This window comes from Nothoprocta perdicaria, unplaced genomic scaffold (assembly GCF_003342845.1).
Source record: "Nothoprocta perdicaria isolate Ctin4 unplaced genomic scaffold, notPer1 scaffold_5, whole genome shotgun sequence".
Lineage (NCBI taxonomy): Eukaryota > Metazoa > Chordata > Aves > Tinamiformes > Tinamidae > Nothoprocta > Nothoprocta perdicaria.
In genome coordinates this window covers 221,718-241,725 of record NW_020455754.1, presented here as the reverse complement: position 1 = coordinate 241,725, position 20,008 = coordinate 221,718, and the positions used below count along the sequence as shown (strand labels likewise).

Sequence of the window (20,008 nt, the reverse complement as noted above, 5' to 3'; positions counted from 1 at the left end):
TGCCACTGAAGGAGAAGAGCTACTGCAGTGTGGTCACAAGGACAAAGAGCTTTGAGACTRTTTAGATGGGAAGGAAAAGAGGAGCACAGTTGTGCTGGAGCCTTCAGAAGGAGTGGTGAAAGCAAAGAACAAAATTTCTAAGATGGACAGTGACAGAAGTATGGAAGGGAATGTGTATGATGACTGGGAGATGAAGGGGCTAGATGCAGTGATCCCAAAAATCTTCTTCAGGTATCTCTTTTGTATCTCTTTTGTTGTCTGGAGATAGAACAAGCTGGGAAAAAATGAATATTTTAGAATTTCTTCCTGCTGCATTTCTTTCTGGTATGTGCTTTCAGCAGATGATTTCCCTTTCTCCTCATTCTGCCTGCTAAGGAAAAGAAGTGGAATGTATCACAGAGAGAGGATTACATTCCGCAGCCTGCTCTTAATTCAAAATTCAAGTGTTACTGAGAACAGTTTTGTCTCTCTCAGGCCCTCCTTGTTCTTGTGTGTTTGGTTATGTCTACTCCTCCCACTTAACATCAGTGGGAAGCCAGGAATAGTACTGGTGGGGTGATTCATACCAGGGTGCAGCCTCCTGGGCTTAATACTCCTGGGTGGTGTGTATCCTTCCAGAGTTCAACTTGCATTAGGTTCTGACAGTCTGATGTTGGAGTGTGTTTTATACTATTTTATGCAGGGCCACTCCAAATCCAAGGTAAAAGCACAGTGCTGCCACCAGTGCTCCCACACATCCCCGTGGGGACTGAGGGCCAGGATGTGCTCTTGGCACCTTTCCTGATGATACAACATGGGGAGAAGGGGCAGTTCTGCCATCGAGAAGGACCCTGAAGGCTGGAGAGYGTTGCGAGCAGCTTGGAGGAGATGATGYTTGCCTTCCACTCAGCCCTGGAGAGGCCACGTCGGGAGCGCGSGGTCCAGGTCTGGGCTCCCCAGGGCAAGAGGGACATGGGCTGCAGCATCCGTCATGCAGTGAGTGGAGATGGTTCAGCCTGGAGAAGAAGAGGSTCAGGGAGGTCTTATCAATGGGTGCAATTATTTGAAGGGAGAGGGTAAAGAGAAAAGAGCCAGGCTCTTTCCAGTGGGGCCCAGTGTCAGCACGAGAGGCAATGGGCACAAACTGGAACACAGGAAGGTCTATCTGAACATAAGAAAGAGCTTTATTGTGAGTGTGAGCACTGCAGCAGATTGCCCAGAGAGCTTGTGGGATCCATCCTGGGAGATTTTCCAAAGCTATCTGGATGTGGTCCTGAACACCCTGCTGTAGGTGGCCCTGCTCGAGAGGTGGTGTTGCACTAGATGATCTCCAGAGGTTCTTTCCAGCTTCAGCCAACCTGTGATTCTTCTCGATCCCACCATCTAACTTTTGCCTTTGTGATTTTTTTTTTTTTTTTTTTTTTTTTGTGGTTATGACAAGCCAGGGAAATATTCTGTCTGAAAAAGGAAACCCAGGAAACCCAAAGGAAATCTGGGTTTCTGTTAAGTCATTGTGACCTCAGAGAATTGCTTGGAATGAGGATCAAGGCAGAAGACTCAGAGGGGATGTCAGAGATGGGCAACGAACTCGCCTTTCCCTTGTCAACAGAGGAGCTGTTTGAAAGGTGMGATGCCAATTCCCACCAGGCAGGTCGGGAACTCGGGCTGTAAATATTGCACTTGCTACTCAGTACGTAAAGCTACAGTGATTTGTGGCTAACCAGAAAGGCACTATTAGTACAGCAGTAGGGTTTTCTATTGAGGAAGAAGTACTAAAGGTCTATATTAAGGAAGAAATATTATTTTACTTAAGCATAGGTGCCAGATAACTGGGCAAGAAACCTCTGCTCCTTTTTCTTGGGAATAAAAGCTGAGCCCTTGTGATGCAGATGAGCCCTTGTGATGTCTGCTGTAGGGTGCAAGTACCTTATAAGAAATTCCTATTCTGGTGGATTCTGCTATTTGTGTGGTACAAAAAGAGTTAAGAAGAAACCGTCTTCATTTCTGTTCAGCTTTGTAGCACCCAGTTCAAAAGATAAAAGTAGCCCTCAGCATGAGTAGTCAGTGAAATGTATTGGAAAATAAATTCTTTAATGCCAATTGTCATAATGAATTTATTTTCAAATACGTTCTGCAGTTTGCTCCTGCTGAGAGGTGCTTTTATCTTCAGAACTTCCAGACTTTGGGGCTGAACAAAACAGGTAGCTTTGCTTTTAAATAAAGTGGAAAATATTGCAGGGAGATTCTCTCTGTCACAGATTATAATATTTATATGTATTTCTCATCAAACACGAGTGCCAGGTTGTCTTCTGGAAGGCTGCTGCACAGCAGCAGTGCCCAGGTCACTGACCCTGCTGGGGGTTTTGGAGGCCTCAGGTTTGTCATCCAAATCTTTCACTGGCCAAAATCTCCTATCCTTTTTCCCTGCAGTTGTTTGAAAAGACTTTCCTGCCTACAATTGGACCCATTCTTTGGGGGCCAAATCATGGATACCATTCTAGTTTTATTTTTCAAGTGGATAGAAGGGGGATTTGCCGCTTAATTTTTCAAAATTATGCTCAAAGTAGAATCTGGGGATGTGGGAAATATTCCTGAATAAGAACAAAATGAAGAGTAATGAGGGCTTCAGCATYTGTCTCCTGGACATTATGCATTAGTGGCACCTATAGATCCATTAATAGTAGTTGCTATTTACCTCAGGCAGACATTCTAGCATAGGTGCTTTAATAGTCTACTGTTCTACAATATCATGTAATGGAAGTTATTCGACAACTTTCCTTTAGTCTTTTTCTTATTATAGAGGGAGAAGAAAGCYATGGATTATTTTCTTTGTGGGAGTATTTCCTGGCAATAGAGTTGTTAGAGCATTTCTCAGTGAAGTTCAGCATATGCACAGAGCAGTTTAACCAATGTGTTTTTTTGTTTTGTTTTGATACTATGCTGGCCTCTAGAGAGGCCAATTTTGCTGTATTGAAAGCGCTACRAAAGGTTTGGAGGTAGGATATTTGGTAGGGAGTTGATCAAAATTTGCATTCAAGTAGGGGGTTAAAAGCAGGATTTAAATTTCTGTGAAATATGTTTTGTAAAACCAAGAACACAGATTGTTTYCCAGACTGCATCTCGAAACACTGTGATGGGACTCAAAGTTTSATCTCACCGTATGCCTGTAACCTGATGCAACAAGACTTTGGGTACTCCCCAAARGAGCATCCTGCTTTACCTGTTTCYCTTCGCCAGAGGCAGGTATTTCTTACCCTTGCCTTAGTCCAGGGTTGTCTGATCCTCTGCTGAGCTGGGTCAGGGAACTCAATGGACAGAAACCTGCCAGTGCCAGCAGCTGGTGGGAGCAGCCGGGGCACATTTGGAGAATGCACCCATGAGGTTGCATTAGCTGTGCTGTCAAACTGCACACTGTGTCAAGCAAATGCAAGCAGAAGACAGGCTTTTGTCAGGAATAAAACAGTCATCCTGCTCTTGTTGATTTGCATTCAATGCTGTGAATATGCTGCCTCGCAGTGCTGTGAATATACTGCAAAGTTGTCCTTGGCAAACAGCTACTGCAGGCCCATGTGCATCAAGTGCTTCAGATATAAAACCACYTTTTTTAGGAGCTTTCCAGAAGCWTTCTGTAGTCAGTATCTATAAAAGGAAAAAAAAGATCCTGGTGGATCTTGGCTGGGGTACTTTTTGTTCTTATCTTTTGTCTACAAGCTCGATGTTTGTACAAGATTTCCCTTCTTTCCCATTTCAGGTTCATGAGAAGCTCTTCCTCTTTCCTCCAGTTTACTCCCTGTTCCCCCAGGTTTGGGAAGGTGCCCAGATCCCAAGGTTTACCCTCACTGTCTCTCTGCTATCGAAAGACCAGCTCACGGGTATTTTGGCAAAACTAAATGAGAAGGGGGAGTGGAAATAGCCATTAATAGCTGTAAGGGGGCAGGAGGGTGTATGAAGAGCCTAGGAAGGAATAAACCTGTTTCCTGCTGTGCTCTCTCAGTGATTGGGAACCGWGCAAGGAATACGGTTGTCGCAGCCAGTGGGACCTCTGAGAAAGAAATCTGGTCTGAAGGCTTTTGCCAGCCAAACACCCCTGCTGCCTTCTCAAATCCGGTATTTATGGCTGTGACAGAATTGAACTGCTATGTATTTAACAGGAAAAAAATGATATTAAAAGCCCTGAGATGTAAGGATTTTATGAATGTGACATGGGATTCTCCTTGGGCCATTTTTGGATAGGGCAAGCAGAGGAAGCAGCTCAAATAGATTCTTGGAGGGACCATGTAGGATGGATCCTGAATCAGAAAAACCTTATCATAAACGCAGCTGGGCTAGAGGTAGGAGTTACCAGCAGGAAGGGTGATTGCATAGTAAAAATTGCTTATGATGCCTATCATACGGTGTGAATTATGARGCCTCAGCAAGCAGTTTGACCTGAGACACAGACGGATGCAGACTTCCTGGAAAAGGAATTTCAGATAGCTGGTCCTTTCGGCCCCTGTCTGCAGGGCAGCTGCACTTTTGATGCCCAATTAGTTYGTTGTTGGATTAATGGTGCTTGGTGTCTCAGAGCTTGTCAGAATTAGTTCAGACTGTCATTGCTCTGGGGAAGCCAAGTCCGAGTCTGGGAGCCCAAAGCCCTCGTGAAGGGTGGCAGCCCTGGGCAGTTCTGCTCCAGGGAAAGATGGATGCAAACTCTTACTGAAGATAAATGCAGGTGCAGCAGGAGGGGCCAAGGGCTTTCCATTGCTCTGAATCACTGACTGTGGCTTAGAATCACTGGCAATATAGTCAAGCTGTAGACCTGCTACTTTTGATATTTTACAAACTTCACAGCCCTTCGCTGAGAGAGCAGTGGGCTTTGTTTATTTGCTTGTTTACTTATTTCCCAATCAAAGGCCATGTTCTTATAAGGCTGATCAAGTCTATGTTGCTCTGGCAGGGCTCGCTGCGGTGAGTTCAGAGCACTGCACAGCCTTCCTCCTCCTCGCAGATCATGAAAATAAGGGAAAAATCCACAGTTTCTTCCCAAGTTGCAGCCATGTAGTTCAGCAGAGGGCAAAGAAAAGCAAGCCAGCCACGTTCTTCATTACTAGTGATGACACACGAGGGAGTTAGCAACTTGGCTCTCTGGTCTCTGGGTGTATCTTCTTGCAGTGCTGGCAGTGACATGGGGAACCCCCCCAAGCACCAATTTCCGTGCAAGCTTGYGGTATCTGTGCTCCAGTGGGTGTGTTTTTGTGGTCCCTCTTTTGAGTGTGGCCCTGAGACRTGCAGGTCTGTGCAGAGAGCAGCCAGCTCTGTCCCCGAGAAGTGCATGTTCTGCGGCCGCCTTTCCCCACTGCACTGCTGGACACGAAGCAGCCTGCTCTCCTCCAGCTCTCCTCGGGCCCTCAGGCATCCCCTCCCTTTACATTCCAGGCCTCTTGGGCCTGGCAGCCTCCCTTTGGACGTGTCCACGGAGCACATGGAGGAGGGAGGCGCCGAGTGCCAGCGGGACCTTCCRCTGTCAGCGCCGGCACTGCCGGTAGCTCTGGAAGCCCCCACGTCTCGTGTCCCTCTGTCCCCGTCCCCTCGTACCGACCTGCAGAGTCACGGAATGACTAAGGTTGGAAGGGACCTCTAGAGATCATCCAGTCCAGCCCCCTGCTCCAGCAGGGACACCCAGAGCAYGGGGCACAGGGCGGCATCCAGGCGGGTTTGGAGGACCTCCAGAGAAGGAGGTCTCTGCCTCTATCACTGTCGCCTCGTGCCGACCTGGCCGGTTGCTGGCTGCAGAATGGAGCCAGGGAATGGCAGGCCCAGGTGCCCGCTGTCCAGCAGGCAGCAATGCCTTTAGGAGACAAGAGGCTGCTCTATTTTATCCAGAAGAACACAGTAAGTTCTCTAATAAGAGGGGAATCTAATACTTGTCAGAGCCTTTGTGATACTATCCATAGTTGCTAAGTTTAAACTAATTACTTGGAATTGAATTATAGTTGCATAAATAAAAGAGTTTCATTCATTTTCCAAAATCCAATCCTTGCAGCGTTTTGACTTTTCAGGCCATGAGGCAATATAGATGATTATTACTGCTATTTTCAGCAGAACTCTCCCAAGTTTTCCCTGCATTCCTGGCCTGTCCTGAAGTAATGAATTCCCCTTTGGCCACAGCAACTATCTGGCGCCATAATCTCACAGCGTAGATTAAAACTGGGGTGCTACACTCTGGCTGCATTAAAGGAAACACTTCATTGGAGCAGGTTGCTGCCTGAAAAGGTTGTTGTTCTTAAGAAATGTAAATCATTTTAAGATACAACTTAAGTTTCTAGCAACTCCATGTGCCTTTTAGGAAGCGTCTGCCTTCAGAAGGAATTCCCAAGGGAAAGGAAAATCTCCACAGATTGAGGAGGATTTTTTTTTTTTTTTTTTTTTGTGTATAAAACTATTTTGATTTGTATAGGGGAGTAAGAGGATATTTTTCATATCTTTGCAGAACTTCTCACCGCACAGGAAACTTCCCACTGGAAGTTTTCTTGCAGAACTGCTTAGCTCTAAGGCTGTTTTGTCCGAATGCTGAATTTCCCCAGGAGTTATTGCCAACTAGACAATTTATTAATGACAGAATTCTCCAAACTTTGCATTTAGAAAGTAAGAAGAAAAAGAATTATGAGCATCCTCACTCAGCCTGAAGCCTGGGACAGCTGTGAAGTTAAATATATAAATTAAAAGGCGAARACTTTGCCCAGCTCTCATCTCTCCCCACTGCAGGACGCGCAGCAATGGGCCCGCAGTGAGAGCTCCTTTCTTGCTCAATTTTGTAGATGGAAATGCTTTTAAATTGCATTTGAAAAGCAGCCAGGAACTCTGCTTCAGTCCAACTCCAGGAGAGGGAGCCCTCCATCAAAGTAAGGCTCCAAACTGGACCATTACCAAGATTCACAGAAGTTTCCACTTTCTTCTCCACCTGCTTATAAATCACTCAGTGGAATTTCTAGCCTGTCTGCCTCTTCTTTAAAGACTAACAGCTCGCGGTCTCTAGCTTTAAACAATATCACTCAATAGCTGACATGCATGTGTGAGTTTTTTTTTTTTTTTTCTTTTTAAAGCATGGCTGGACATATCAGGTATGGAACTTGGTCCCTATAAAAATGGCTTCCAATATCATTCAAGGAGAAACAGCTTTTTGTCTCACGGTAAACASTACATCAGGCAGCAAGTCCTGGTTTTGCCTCGGAGCAGAGCCCTGACCCGCAAGTGAGARGAAGCACCCCTGTGGCGGCAGATTGCAGCCAAAAGGCCCCCCTTTTTTTCTTTTTATTTCTTTTTATTATATTGTATGTGCTATCTGCAACGTGTGCTCTACTTGCTTCTTAACCTGCTGATGCTGCCCCATGTGTAAGGGCCCAGATTGTCCTAGTTTGCCCTAGTTTTCCAGGTGCTGAGATTTTGGCCCTCAGCTGACACATTCATATGCATAACTCTGCATGTTACTGCTTTTCCTATTACTTTCGATGGACTAGGCAAGTTAAGAGTAGGTTTTTGGGTCCATCCTGACTGTTCTCTGATCACTGATAAACTTACTGTCCTCTGTCACTTGTGTTTTAACTTTCTTGCTTTTTTCACCCTAGAAATTTCTGATTGGTAATTTACCTCATTGGGGCTGGTTGGCTCAATGCGGTGCCAGGTTTGAGGCATGAATTTTATTTGCCATCTGCATCTTTACTGAGCTGAAATACCTTTTAGTAAAAGAAGATCCTGCACCAAAGCTAAGGCAAATAGGCCTTGAATTTTTTAAATATAGAATATCTCTTCTCTGTCCTTTCCGGATCTCTCCATTGACTACAATATTCTAGGAAAGAAATCCGGATGTCAAAACTTTGAGGCCTATTTTTAAGCATCCAAGAGCAGCTCCAGCATTTGCATGACCACAGTGCACCTCGAGACTCAGCTCCAGTGTGACTCGAAGGCAGGAATTTTGCCCAGGAGGTAAATCAGTCTCTTTAGCCTTCTCCTGTATGTTGCTGAGAGAAGCAGTGACGCTGCTACACTGCCTTACAGGATGGGTCTGAAGGATAAAGCACTAGTGAGTACCTTGTATTAGGCAGGAGCAAAACCATCTGTGACTGTAGATTCAGTGACTAATTTCCCCTCTTATCCCCATAAAGGCCCTGGGCAAGCCCTTAGTTTTTTGTATMTCTCCCCAAGGCTGTTAGTCTAGTTACCCAGCCTGTGGCCTCATCTTTGATTTGKCCCCTGCTATGCATTTGAATTAGTATAGCTCAATGTTGAATAGCCATTCCAGTCGTAACTATGAAGTGAAATTTATTGATATAGTGTACCTTATGTAAGGGAAAAAAATCCAATTAAAAATGTAGGGATAGACTAGAGAGTTTCCAACAGGGCCCTTGGAAGTCAGGCTTTCAGTGTGTCTGTTGTCCTCTGTCACAGTGAATGCAGTGAATGAATGTTAGCTGCTAATATTTTATGTTTATGCAGTGGCGTGTTCATGCTGTATGGAAGAAATCACCAGCATGGGCAGATCTGGGACATGTGCATGCTTCCTTGTGCTATAGGAGCAGTCACGCTTCTCACCCCGGAGCCGTGTGCTGTGCTCCTTTCATTGGGAAGTCTTGCTAATGAATTTGAGGGTGGCAGACACTGTGGCTAACTGGGTGGAATACGGCCGTGCTGTGGGCTGGGCGTTAGCAGTGGGAAGGCAGCAGTGCACACGCTGCTTCCCTGCCCGCTCCCGTGCCAAAACACAGGGTTAGGGGGGAAAATCGCCTTCCCYGCACTGGGTCTGAGGGCTGGAAGGTGAGATCAGGCTGTCAGATCTCTTCCCACGGGAGGTGGAAYCGGTTTGGGGAGTTCGGAGCCTTCCTGCTGATGGCAGGAGAGCCTGGGCAGGAACAGGGGCGCCCCGAGCCCGGTGTTCCTTGCACGGGCTGTGCTCGCTGCCAGCCCTGGGCTGGATGGTGCCCTGGCCTGCAGGCACCTCTCTCCTTCCAGGCCGGAGCGGCGTGGTAGGAAAGGCTGCGGATCCGGTGTTTCCACACTGGCATTTGGTATTCCCGTAAAACACCGCGTAATTACAAACGACTCTAAATCAAATCAGTTCTATAACAGAGCTCGCGGGAAGACTGCAGTAATGCCCTTAAAATAACCTAGTAATAAATGAGAAACTCTCCCACTGCCCAAAGACAACCAGTTAACTTCCTTTTTATGAAACCATAGGTCTTTTTATTAGACTACAAAACTGTTTCAAACAAATGAAAACCAAATGTGAAAAAAAAGAAAACAAAAACAAATTGAAGTTTCTTTTTTTTTTTTTTTTTTTTTTTAAAACTCTCATGCCAAAATAGCGTGGGCCACGGGGCTCTTCAAGCAAAGATCTGCCTTGGTCTCTGCCACAGCCCGGCCCGTGCTTTGGAAGGTGAATACAAGGGCCGGCGCCTACGGAGCGAAGCGGCGCGGCCGCCCGTCGGAGAGCGGATCCGGGCGGTAGCTGCGCTGCGGAGATTAAGCAGCTCCTCAGCAGAGGAGCATTGGAAGTGCCCAGCCCGAGCCGTGCAAAGCSCCGGGCAGCTCGCGTCGGCGCCTCCTGCCTTCTCCAACCCCCAATTGTTGCTGTTGTGGAAACAGCCTTTTTCTTTCTTTTTTTTTTTTTTCTTTTTTTTTTTTTTTTCCATATTCACATGCAAAAGCTTTCAGCATGTACTGAACCTGCGCCCTGTCTTGTAATATTATTCATTCTAGTACTAACTCGACATGAAGCCAAGAAACAGCCCCGCTATAAATGAGTGCATCTCCTATTGAGATCAATAAGAGTTGCACTTGCTTACAGCAGGGCTGAATTTTTGCCTATAAATTACAAACAGCTCCGCTGTGCATGGAAAATGCATTAACCTTCTGTGAACATAAACTCGGTGTGTCATCTGTAGGATTCTGCTTTTCAGTGACTGCTTCCTAACTGGAGAGCAATTACATGGAGAGTGGGAAATGTTTTAGGAACAGGCCTGTGTTTACCACCTGAGCGTGCTCATGCCTTGGCCTCAGTCAATACTTTTCACGTGTGTAATGGTTGTGGTCTGGGCACTTGGATTCTGATCAACTACTTGGAAGGACTTCAGGCGAGGCTGTTTTGGCCAAGGGAGAGCAGTAAGTGCAACTGCAATAAGACATGTTATTATGTGGAACAAACTTTAATGGGCAAAATACAGGCCTTGCTCTTATGTTGTGTGTCGGTGAGCTGCCTGGTGAGTTGCAAGTCCTCCCATTGAACYTCGGCTCAGCTGCTCTGTGTTTCAGTCGATGGCTAAACTCCTGATCGGACGTGTTTACCTSAGCTTGTGGCTAGTGCCCGATGCCAAGGCTCGTTAAGGCCCTCRGGTGTCAGTCTCCCCATGAAATGAACGTGATCTGGGCTCCTTCAAAATGTTCTTGGTGCTTTGGGCTGCACTGGGTTCTGGAATTGGCTCACGAATGGGAATTTTCCTCCTTYTCCTCCTCTGCTGCTGTCTGAGGGGCTTCTGCCAGCGGCTCCAGGGGAACAGGCTCTCAGCGGGTGAGGAGCCAAACAGCTCAAGAAAATTCCAGAGGAATCTGCCTGGGTCTGCACGAATATTGGGCAAGATTCACACAGGATGAGAAAGGTCCAGAGACACCCCCCTGCCCTCCACATGCATGTGTGTGTTTTTATTTTTTTCTTCCCTTATGTTGCACATAAAAACAGATATTGTGGGGTCTGCAGTAAAAAGAAGCTGACATACAGAAGATAATGTGCGCTATGTTAAAAATTAAAGTAATTAGAAAACGTGCATTTGAGAAAAAACTGCATGACCTTGCAGGTAAATTGTGTAGAGCAGGGCAGGTCTCTAAGAGGTTACACACCCATCCTTAATTYTAAATGTTTTCTGAATCTTAAGTGTTTAATTGGGCTCAGTGCAGTTTGCCTTTTAAAGGAATATAGATTATATAGTCCGCCTAGTCTTCTGTGGTATGATGTATGACATTTGAGCAAATGCATTCTGCTCTCAGGATAAATTACAAAGTACTTAGGTGTATTTCATTACACATTACACTTCATCTTCAGGAAAAAAATGTGTTTTGTCAAAATATTGATTCGTATTATCAGGGCACGTTGTATAAAATCCAAGACTGAATTTCATTTTACGGAACTGTGCAATTTGTCTCGCCATTCCAAGGAAAAAGGACATCAAATACATATGAGCAACTCTATGGTGAAATGAATTTTAATCATGTTTATCATCCTCCCAGATACACTGTACAATGGAATTTGATAAATTTCACTCCCTGGACCTTAGTCTGATGGCTGATGAGATAGGAATGTTACAACATCCCAACGGCACCAGGCTGGATTCCTGCTCTTAATAGGGTGCTGATAATACAGACACAAGTAATCTATCTATTACTTAAGAAAAATTAAATCAGATTCCAYGAAAGGAGGAAAAACAAATAAGTGAAATAGGTGAGAATTAATTTGGACACTGCCTGAAGAATATGAGATGTGTCTAAAAGCTTTTAGGACTGAATGTAAGTATTGGGGATTGTCTTTTTCCCTTTTAATCCTGTGATAAATATTTGAGGATCGTGAAATGGATTTTCTCTCTTTTTTATTTATTTTATGTACATTTATTTGTTTTACTTTGCTATAGGTTTTCCACATGACCTTGGGAAAGCTGGAAGGSGGTTAGTGCTGTCCTGGAAGGCAATGGGCTGCATTCTATCCTACCAGGAGAGGAGCATTGAGACTGAATTCCTCCTGTATCTCTTATCTCTTCACCTGCAGAGTGGGGCTAACAGTGCACTCCTACCTCCCCTGGGTGCAGCAGAGCTGACACCCCTGGTGTCACCAGAGGTGCCRGTATCTAATAAACGCAGCCGCTTCTCCTGCAAGCGCTCTGCTGTGGAGGAGAGGTACCCACCAGAGGGCAACAGCCCTCTTGCACACAAGAACGATGGATGCACGTGCTTCCTGATCCCAAACTTGCCAAAAGCAAGGSCAGCCTTTGCTTTGGCCTGTGATAGCACTGTGTAAATGCTTTTTTTTTCTTCTTCTTATTACTGTATTTTAATATTGGCCTCGGAACGAAACGGCAATGAGTTAGCGCTCCCATGGCAGCTACGCTCATCAAAAAGCTCCAGAACTTCATAGGGCTGCCCAAAAGCACYGTAGCAATTCTCACTGTGGGAGCAGATGCCCAAGGTTTTTCCCCATTGCTGTCTCTGCCCAGCTCTGCTTGCTGCGTTTGGACCCCTGGAGACAGCACCCTGTGAGCAAGGGCACCCGCATGGCTTGTGGTGCAACCTGGCATTGTCCCTATGGAGACCGGATTTGTGCCCCATGAGAACCCCTCTATGAGAAATTCAGCTGAAGCATTTAGAGCACTTACAGTGGGGTAGGGGGTGCAGTACATCTTTGCAGGTTTGAGGGTCCATGTAATGGAAAGAAGTATTGGAAATGTAAATACTTGCATGCAGCCTAAATAATTGATATGCAGGTTTTGGACCCATAAGAAACCTGCCTTTCAGCTGGCCAGATCTACTCATCTAAAGAAGTGGCCAGTAAACAGCCTTATGGAGAACAACCTGGAGAGGGGAGAACCCTAAAGGTTAAAAGAACATGAGTTTAAAGACAAATATCCAGGCAGTCCCACTCACCTTTACTGTACTTTGTGATTTGGGAAACCATGTGATCTTTTTAAAGCTGCTTTCCTGACGTACTGCAGTTTAGTTTCTGATGTTTGCCTGCCAGTGATTAGCCCGACATTGGAGATGACAGTGTGTGTCACAGTTTTTGTTCACTGTGAGGCAAGAGGGACAAACATCACTCAGATTTCTAATAAGTTTCTCCTTCCAGCATCCAAAAAACACATGGAAACGCTAGGATTTTATTTTGAAGTTGTGTTGGTAGGGGAAACGGCTTTCCCTAGGATACTTATGTGTAGGTTAACAATTACCTCAGATTTTATGTTCTCTTTCTTCTCTCCCATTTAATAAATAGAAGCTCTTGGATCGATTTGGAAGCTCTCTTGGATATTGTTAAAACAAAATGTGTTTACATGGTGTAACAACTCTGGACTGAGTAGCTGGTACTCGTTTTGTGAGCCTCTGGGTCTAGTATTTGACCCAAGCAACTCCACGGTGCTCTAGGGCATGGATGCTCAGTGAGAAAAGAACATCACTGTGCTAAGTAGGCTCCTAGTGTAACCACTGCAACACATGGAGCAAATTTGCTTGGAGTTAAGGGAAGAGGCAAGAGATGAAGGTAACAAAGTCAGCACAATTTAGTAAGATAGCAAAGTTGACAGCTTCTCGTTTACCTAATGAATGGAAAGGGAATACTACTTCCTTGAAACACCTCTGTTGTGGCTACACCTTCCTAGCTATTTCTGAGAGTGGCTGAGCACCACTTGAAGAGGACAGTGTTCTTCCTCAAGGCAATGACTTTTGTTGTCTTTTTCCTTCTTTTCTTCATCCCCATTGTCTGTCATCCTCCTCTTGCTTTATATTAACATGTAAGAATGGGACTCGGGAATCACTTGAAGGACAAGTTACTAGTTACTCTGCCTGCCCTAGTAACTAGTAACTAGTAACTAGTAACTATTGTTCACATGACAAGGACTAACGTGATCACATCAATTTGTAAGTTGTACTCATACTTCCAGACACTTCATGGTACAAGTCAGTGGGTTTTAGTCTTTTTTTGTATTATTGATTATCAAAGTCACACATTTCCCAGTGTGAATTTCATGGAGTGGGAGGGTTTTTTTTTTTTTCCATTAAAAAAAGTTTTATAGGAGAATAAATGTATTAGTCTTGTAAATTTAATTGTCAGAATAAATTAATCCCTGCCATTAGTAATGAATAAGGCAGCTGAAATTMCTCTAAACCTGTGACCTACACCAGCGTTCAGCTTCACGAAACTTTGTGGCAGCCATAGTGTAAAGAGTAGTTCTGAAAATCACAGGAGGGATGGAAGAAAATAATTTGTTTGGGCCTAGATAAGTTGTGGATAAATCAGTGGGGAACAAATACAATTATCTGTAACAGGGGAGGTGTTTTTTGGCTTATGAGGTTGTTGCTATCAAAAAACCACCATGTGGATGCCAGATGTCATTAAGGATCTCTRCTGTTATTTTGCATGGTTGAGGTCTGCAAAACATTTAAGAGAAGGTTCCTAGGCTTTTTGGCTGTGATATCCTGAACACAACCCAGCACAGCACCTGGCCATAAGGTGCAGCCTGCAATCTTTAGTTCTCTGGAGTGATAAATAATCAGGGAAATGATTTCTCTGGAAATGAATGCTGTCACTTAGTCAGCATTGTCATCTGTGTCATGCCCACTTGGTGTTTCTCTCRTACACATTAAGACCATTATCCTTTCCTGTTGGGCTCAGCTATCACAATGTCTATCTGGTTTCATCTATAGATTTTCTTTAATCAATTCGCTTTGAATGAGAGCACTACCTCCTTCTTAGTAGGTTTTTATAAACCACAGATTTTAGCTTTGCCAATAGGAGATTGCTTCCATCAAGTGTTGGTAGTACCAGCAAGGTTGTAGTTAYGTTCGTAAATGAGTAGATTTGTTCCTTTTTATTTTTCTGTTTAGTTAAAGAGACCAGCATTATTCAGATATAAGCAGTGAAATTACCTTATACTCTTCTGTTATTTTGATGTCTTCCCTAGCCTATCTCAAAATGTGGCTTTTTTTTTCCTGCTGTTTCCTGATCTCCACCTTTATTTAGCTCAATAGCTCAACCTTTCTAGAGGAGGAATGATATTCTTCCTGTTTCATAAAATCTTCACTGCTATAGCTACAACCTTTCTAGATCGTAGCAGACTTCCAGATGCTTTTGTCTCCTGTATTCTTCTGCTTGCAGAAGATCTCAAAAACATTTTTTTTCCTTCAATATCTGTTTGAGTTCCTTAACATCTTCTATGGTCTGAAAGGTACAGAAATATTATSTAGAAGAAAGTGCTAGAATGCAAATATTTATTGTCAGAGACATTGCTGCCATACTCAGAGATTTTGATGTGATATTGTGGACCAGGTGGAGCCTTGGGTAGAGATAAAGATATATCTTCATCTAAGACATGAGGAAGAAAATAAATAAATAAATAAATAATTTTAAAAAGTGGCAGAACCTGAGGCAGCTTGAATGATATTGTAGAGAGATATTATCTATTATCTTTGTGGTAAATTAAGTCTGTGTTAAAATTAATCTGTGGAGAAGCAAATTATTTTAGTATTTCCATGAATCTTGAATATGTGTATTTGAATTTGCTTTTCCCTCAATATTTTGGAAAGATTTGGAAAAACATGGAGGCTAAAAGTCCACAAAATTGTGTAATATTTCCATCAGTTACCAGCGGCACTGATGTGAAGTTGTCAGCGATGTTTTGCAGCTGACATCCACCTGTGRTTTCTGGAGTCGGATGTGTAAAACATAGCAGGAAGATGCATGRTTTTTTATTAACATGTTTATTGCTGTGTTTGATTGTGAGCCTTTAATTCTACTTTCCATTAAAGCCATTTCATGCCGTGGGTGACACCAAAGGTTTCCCCAATAGGAGGAACAGTTTCTGGGGGCACTTCTTGATGTTTCTGGATCAAAGACTGACATTCCCCAAATAAATACTAGTTTGTAGGGCCAGCTCCTTGGATCTCGAGAACCTCAGATTTGGGATATATTTTCAGTGGGAGTTTTGCTCTTCATGTTTGGCTCGAATGACTGCCCTTTCCTCCAAACGGCTACAGCCGTGCTTGGGAGAAAAAATATAATCTCTTTTTAAAAGGGCAATAGAGAGGTAAGAGTTGCTCGTGCTGCCGCTGAAGCCCCTCTGAGTTTTGCAKTAGAAGGAGGACGTTTACAAGGACCAAGAGGCATGGGGAAAAACTGACACTTAGGGAAAGAATAACTATTACATTTTGGAGCTTGCAAAGGAGCAAGTGTTAGATAAATGCATATGACAAACAGGCCCCGTTTGATCTCTCTAAGAAGATTTGACAAGTCAGACACACAGGAGCCATAAATTACCTGTAATGGCAAAATTACATCAGTTATAACCTTTTAAGCAGTTGTGCCTCATACAGCATCAATTCAGAGATAGCAATCGAAGGAGAACCAGTCTCTCTCTATACATTTCCCTGGCAATATACAGCTACAAGAGTAAGCCGTGTATGATTTTCATAAAACATGATAATGATCTAACGGTTCTAGGCTCCATAGCGTAAACCTGTATAGATAACTGGTTCAAACTCCAAATGATAAACCTGCTAGGCTAGGGAAAAAAAAATCTTTTTTTTTTTCTTTTAAAAAGAAATGAAGGTGTGATTGAGATGTCATGTTTGGGGCTATGGCGTGAGGAGGACTCCTCTAATCAGTCATCAAAGTGTTTTCAAAGATAGAAGCTGTGGAGCTGGAGGGGGTGAGGGTTGCCCAACACTGCAGCTTGCTGTGCTGTTTGCACCTGTGTCATCACCTGTGTCTTCTCCACACATTTTTTTCCATGGGCTTTGTGGGGCTGTTATAATGACCTTCATTAGAGGCTCGTTTCCCAGCTGGGGGGGGGCTTTAACCTACCTCACTTAATGCTTAGGGAGTAATGGAGTTGAGAGCACTCAGGAAAAGTTGTTTATGCTCTGCATGGCTCTTCTTTAACTTTAACAGCATCTCTTTGGGGTAAGAGGAGAGATTTCTGGGTCTGTTCTCCCTATTATGATCTTCCTGTGGATGTCTATGTGCTGTGCAAGCCCTGGGGGTTGTCCCTCTGGGAATGGAAGTGAGTTGGTGCTGACTGGGATGGGGGCAGAGGGGGTTTTGTGCCTGAGATAGGCACAGGGGGATGCTGGTGTCATTGCAGCTTGGTGGATCTCCTTTCAGTTGGTGGACTTCTTGGTTTGCTTATGGCTACTGCTTGCTTCTTCAGTCTCAAATGCTGGAATTCTTTCAAGGGACTTTATTTTTCCCCCTCTAGAAATTCCCCCAATGAGTAGAATTACGCTGCAGAARGCTGCCATTTTATTTTAAATATGTTTATGTGGCATGTTTATTCCATGTCGCTGCGGCCATGGGAATAGGGGTGTGAATGTGGGACTGGCCAYGGGATATAGTGCTGTACCTGCTGTGCAAGTTCATTTTGCAGAGTGGTATCCAGTCACCCTTTGAAGAGAGAAAACAAAACTTTGATTTTCTAACACATGAAGATGGGGGGAAATAAGGCTGGAATGAAAAGTCCACGTAGCTTCTAATGCTGAGCTGGACCTTTTTAACATGAGTTTAAATATCATCTGTGTTTCAGGCTGCTCTAGCTTTGTGGTCAGCTGAAGGATGAAGAGAAAGCCGCTTGGACATGGAAGGTAGGGTGGTATATTAGATCTGTGCAGCCCTGCACATGGAAACCTTGCTCACRTCTGCTCCTACTGTAGCTAGGTGCTGGTTGGGAGGTCAGGATAGGAGACTTACCTCACTTGACCTCAGAAAAGAAGTAACGTGTACAATGCACAGTGACTTCTCCCTGTCACTAGTGAGAGTTGTGAACAGGGACTGAGCACAGTAATCTGGTTCTCTTCTATGTGTGGGTGTAAACCCGGAGTGAGGCTAATGAAGTGAGTCACGTTCCCCACTCCTGGGGCTCTRGACCAGGAGCATCCAAGAAGCAGCYTCCTCACGCTATTGCTTATTCAAAGCATTAATAATATCTCYCAATGCCATGAGATGARTGCTTTAAAAACAAACAAWCAAAAAACCTGTATTCCAATGCAGAAAAAAAGCAAATGCACCAGTTGTAAGAGTAGCTGGCTAACAAAATGGTCATTAATGGTATATTATTTGTTGATATGCCCCCGGGGGGGATTATCAGGCACAGCTGAGAGGGGGTAGCTGCTCCCACGGCGCAGGTACGCGTATTGAGCAGTGAGGCAAGAGAAGAAATGTCATACTGCTGGCCTCACTGGTTCCCTTTCTTTTTCTGATACAACTGAAACCAAAAAGGGACAAATCTCAGGTCACTTCCTGTGGATGCATACTGCAAAATACAGGTAGTAAGACTTGAGCTTCTGGGGAAGTTCAAACATAGATTCTGATTTGAAGCCTGCAGCATAACACCTTTTTTAATATTTCATTTGGCTGTGGTAAAGCCTGAAAAAGATATGAGGAAATTTCTTCCATGTGCAATAAAATACATAAGGATATCTTAATTATAGGAAATGTCATATATCCGATCCATATGCCTCTCTCTTCTCACCTCCAAAAAAACTCCTGGGCCCTGTGGGCAGTTTCCATTACAGCTGAAAGCGCAGCAGAAGTCTCAAAGCTCTGACAAATTTCCTGAGAGCAGGTGCCTGGAGAAAGCAGCAAGTCCTCAAACGCAAGTGAGCATTGAGGGAAAGAGGGCAACTCGCYTGCTGCGTCTTCTTGCTGGCATCAGCCTGGCCAGTGTGTGCAGGTGTCCCGCCTGTCCTGTGAGCGTGCACAGAWATCCAGGCTACCCCCAGGACCTCCTGCCCATAGTGGCATCAAAAGAGATGGGAGGTAAAGGCAGATGGGTGACGTTCAGAAGCAGGCAGAAGTCTGCAGCCACAGAAAGCTTTGTTGCTTCTGCAGCTTTAATGAAATAACTTGTGTTTCCCCTAGTGACTCAGAAAATGTCTATTTAGGTTTTTTGCCTATTATTATTATTATATTTTTTAACAGTTACATTTTACTGCAGTTTGCACATGGCAGGGGCTCAGTGTTCTCTGATGCTTTGTGTGTTTGCCTGCCTTTAATTCTCTCCTCTTGTACTCACCATGACTTTTAGCGGCTGTATCTGCTGATATAAATCGATGCASCAATTGGTCTTTAGACTAACTATCACTTATTTTATTTGCAATAATAAAGGCATCAAATCTTTCACTAGAATTTTTTTTTGAGTTATCAGAAAACTGAACTCTTGCTACCCCAGAAATTTGAGCCTAGGGAGTTCAGTGGTTAGTATATGACTACTCTAGGGGAACAAAAGGTACCTTTCCAATTAAAGTTAATAGAGGGATAACTTCAGACACACAAAAGGGAAAAAAAAGACACCTATAAGTCATGGTGAGTTCAAAAGGAAAGAATTAAGGTAGGCACACAAAGCATCATGGGAAGTGCTATTCAAGCTACCATGTCAAAAAGGCTGATTAACAGCAGTTCCAAGTCTACCTGATCACCAGGGAGTCTTACTGATAAAAATTATTTCCCCTCCAGAGAGAAGAATCTCCCTGAACTGAACAAATGTGTCACTTTTGAATAAGGATTCATGAAAAGGCAGAGAAGGAGAAGAAAAAAGAATAAAGGTATGCATTCACCAAAGGAGCTGAAATTTGTAGCTCGTGCCTTGTTTATCAGTCCTTAAGTTCTGAATGAAACTGCAAGTCATACGTCAGCGAGCTGGACTTAGATCATTAGCTTTACGTTTCTTTTTTTCTTTAAAAGTGGCTGTTTGCAGATAAAATGTGCTGGTATTTGTCRTAATTGCAATCAGGAAAATATAGTGGCTTTGACTGTTTGATGTGTTCCGTAGACCTTACAGGCTGTAAGGCTTTTCAGAGGAGTCCTTTAAAGATGTTGATTAAATTCCAGAATTTGGAAATTTGGTGGTCTGTGATGTCTGTATGGTTAGATTAGATCAGTGCAGTGGTAAACTCTATTTGCAAGAAACTAATTGCTTTTTTTTTTCTCTATTGTGTTCGYGTTGTTTTCAATACTTCAAAGTGTACAAGGGAAGAGAGGCATGGAAAGAATATGCTATTGTGGTGTCCTTTTTTGTGAGCATGTTATATGACTGCCACGATTTCTTTCATTTGGCTTTAATCTGTGGTTTGGCCTTTTATAATAGTTGCTCTTTCAAAGACACTCATGTTTTGCAGGAAAATCCCTTTGAGTTGTCTTGTTCCACTTGAATAGTTCACTGTGTCTTCTAGACGCCCTTGGTTTGGTCCTCTGTGGTGACATGGGACATSTTACAGAAAAGGATTGCTGTAGGGGTGACATAATCCAGTATGAAAA

The 20,008-nt window shown here is 43.9% G+C and overlaps 1 long non-coding RNA gene across 1 annotated transcript; it reads left to right on the top strand.

The window, feature by feature from the left end:
* Positions 1-16,597: 16,597 nt before the first annotated feature.
* Positions 16,598-19,290, top strand: LOC112954269. Its single transcript, XR_003250679.1, has 3 exons — positions 16,598-16,660; positions 17,280-17,337; positions 19,208-19,290. It is a non-coding gene; the product is annotated as an uncharacterized LOC112954269 (long non-coding RNA).
* The last annotated feature ends 718 nt before the right edge of the window (positions 19,291-20,008 follow it).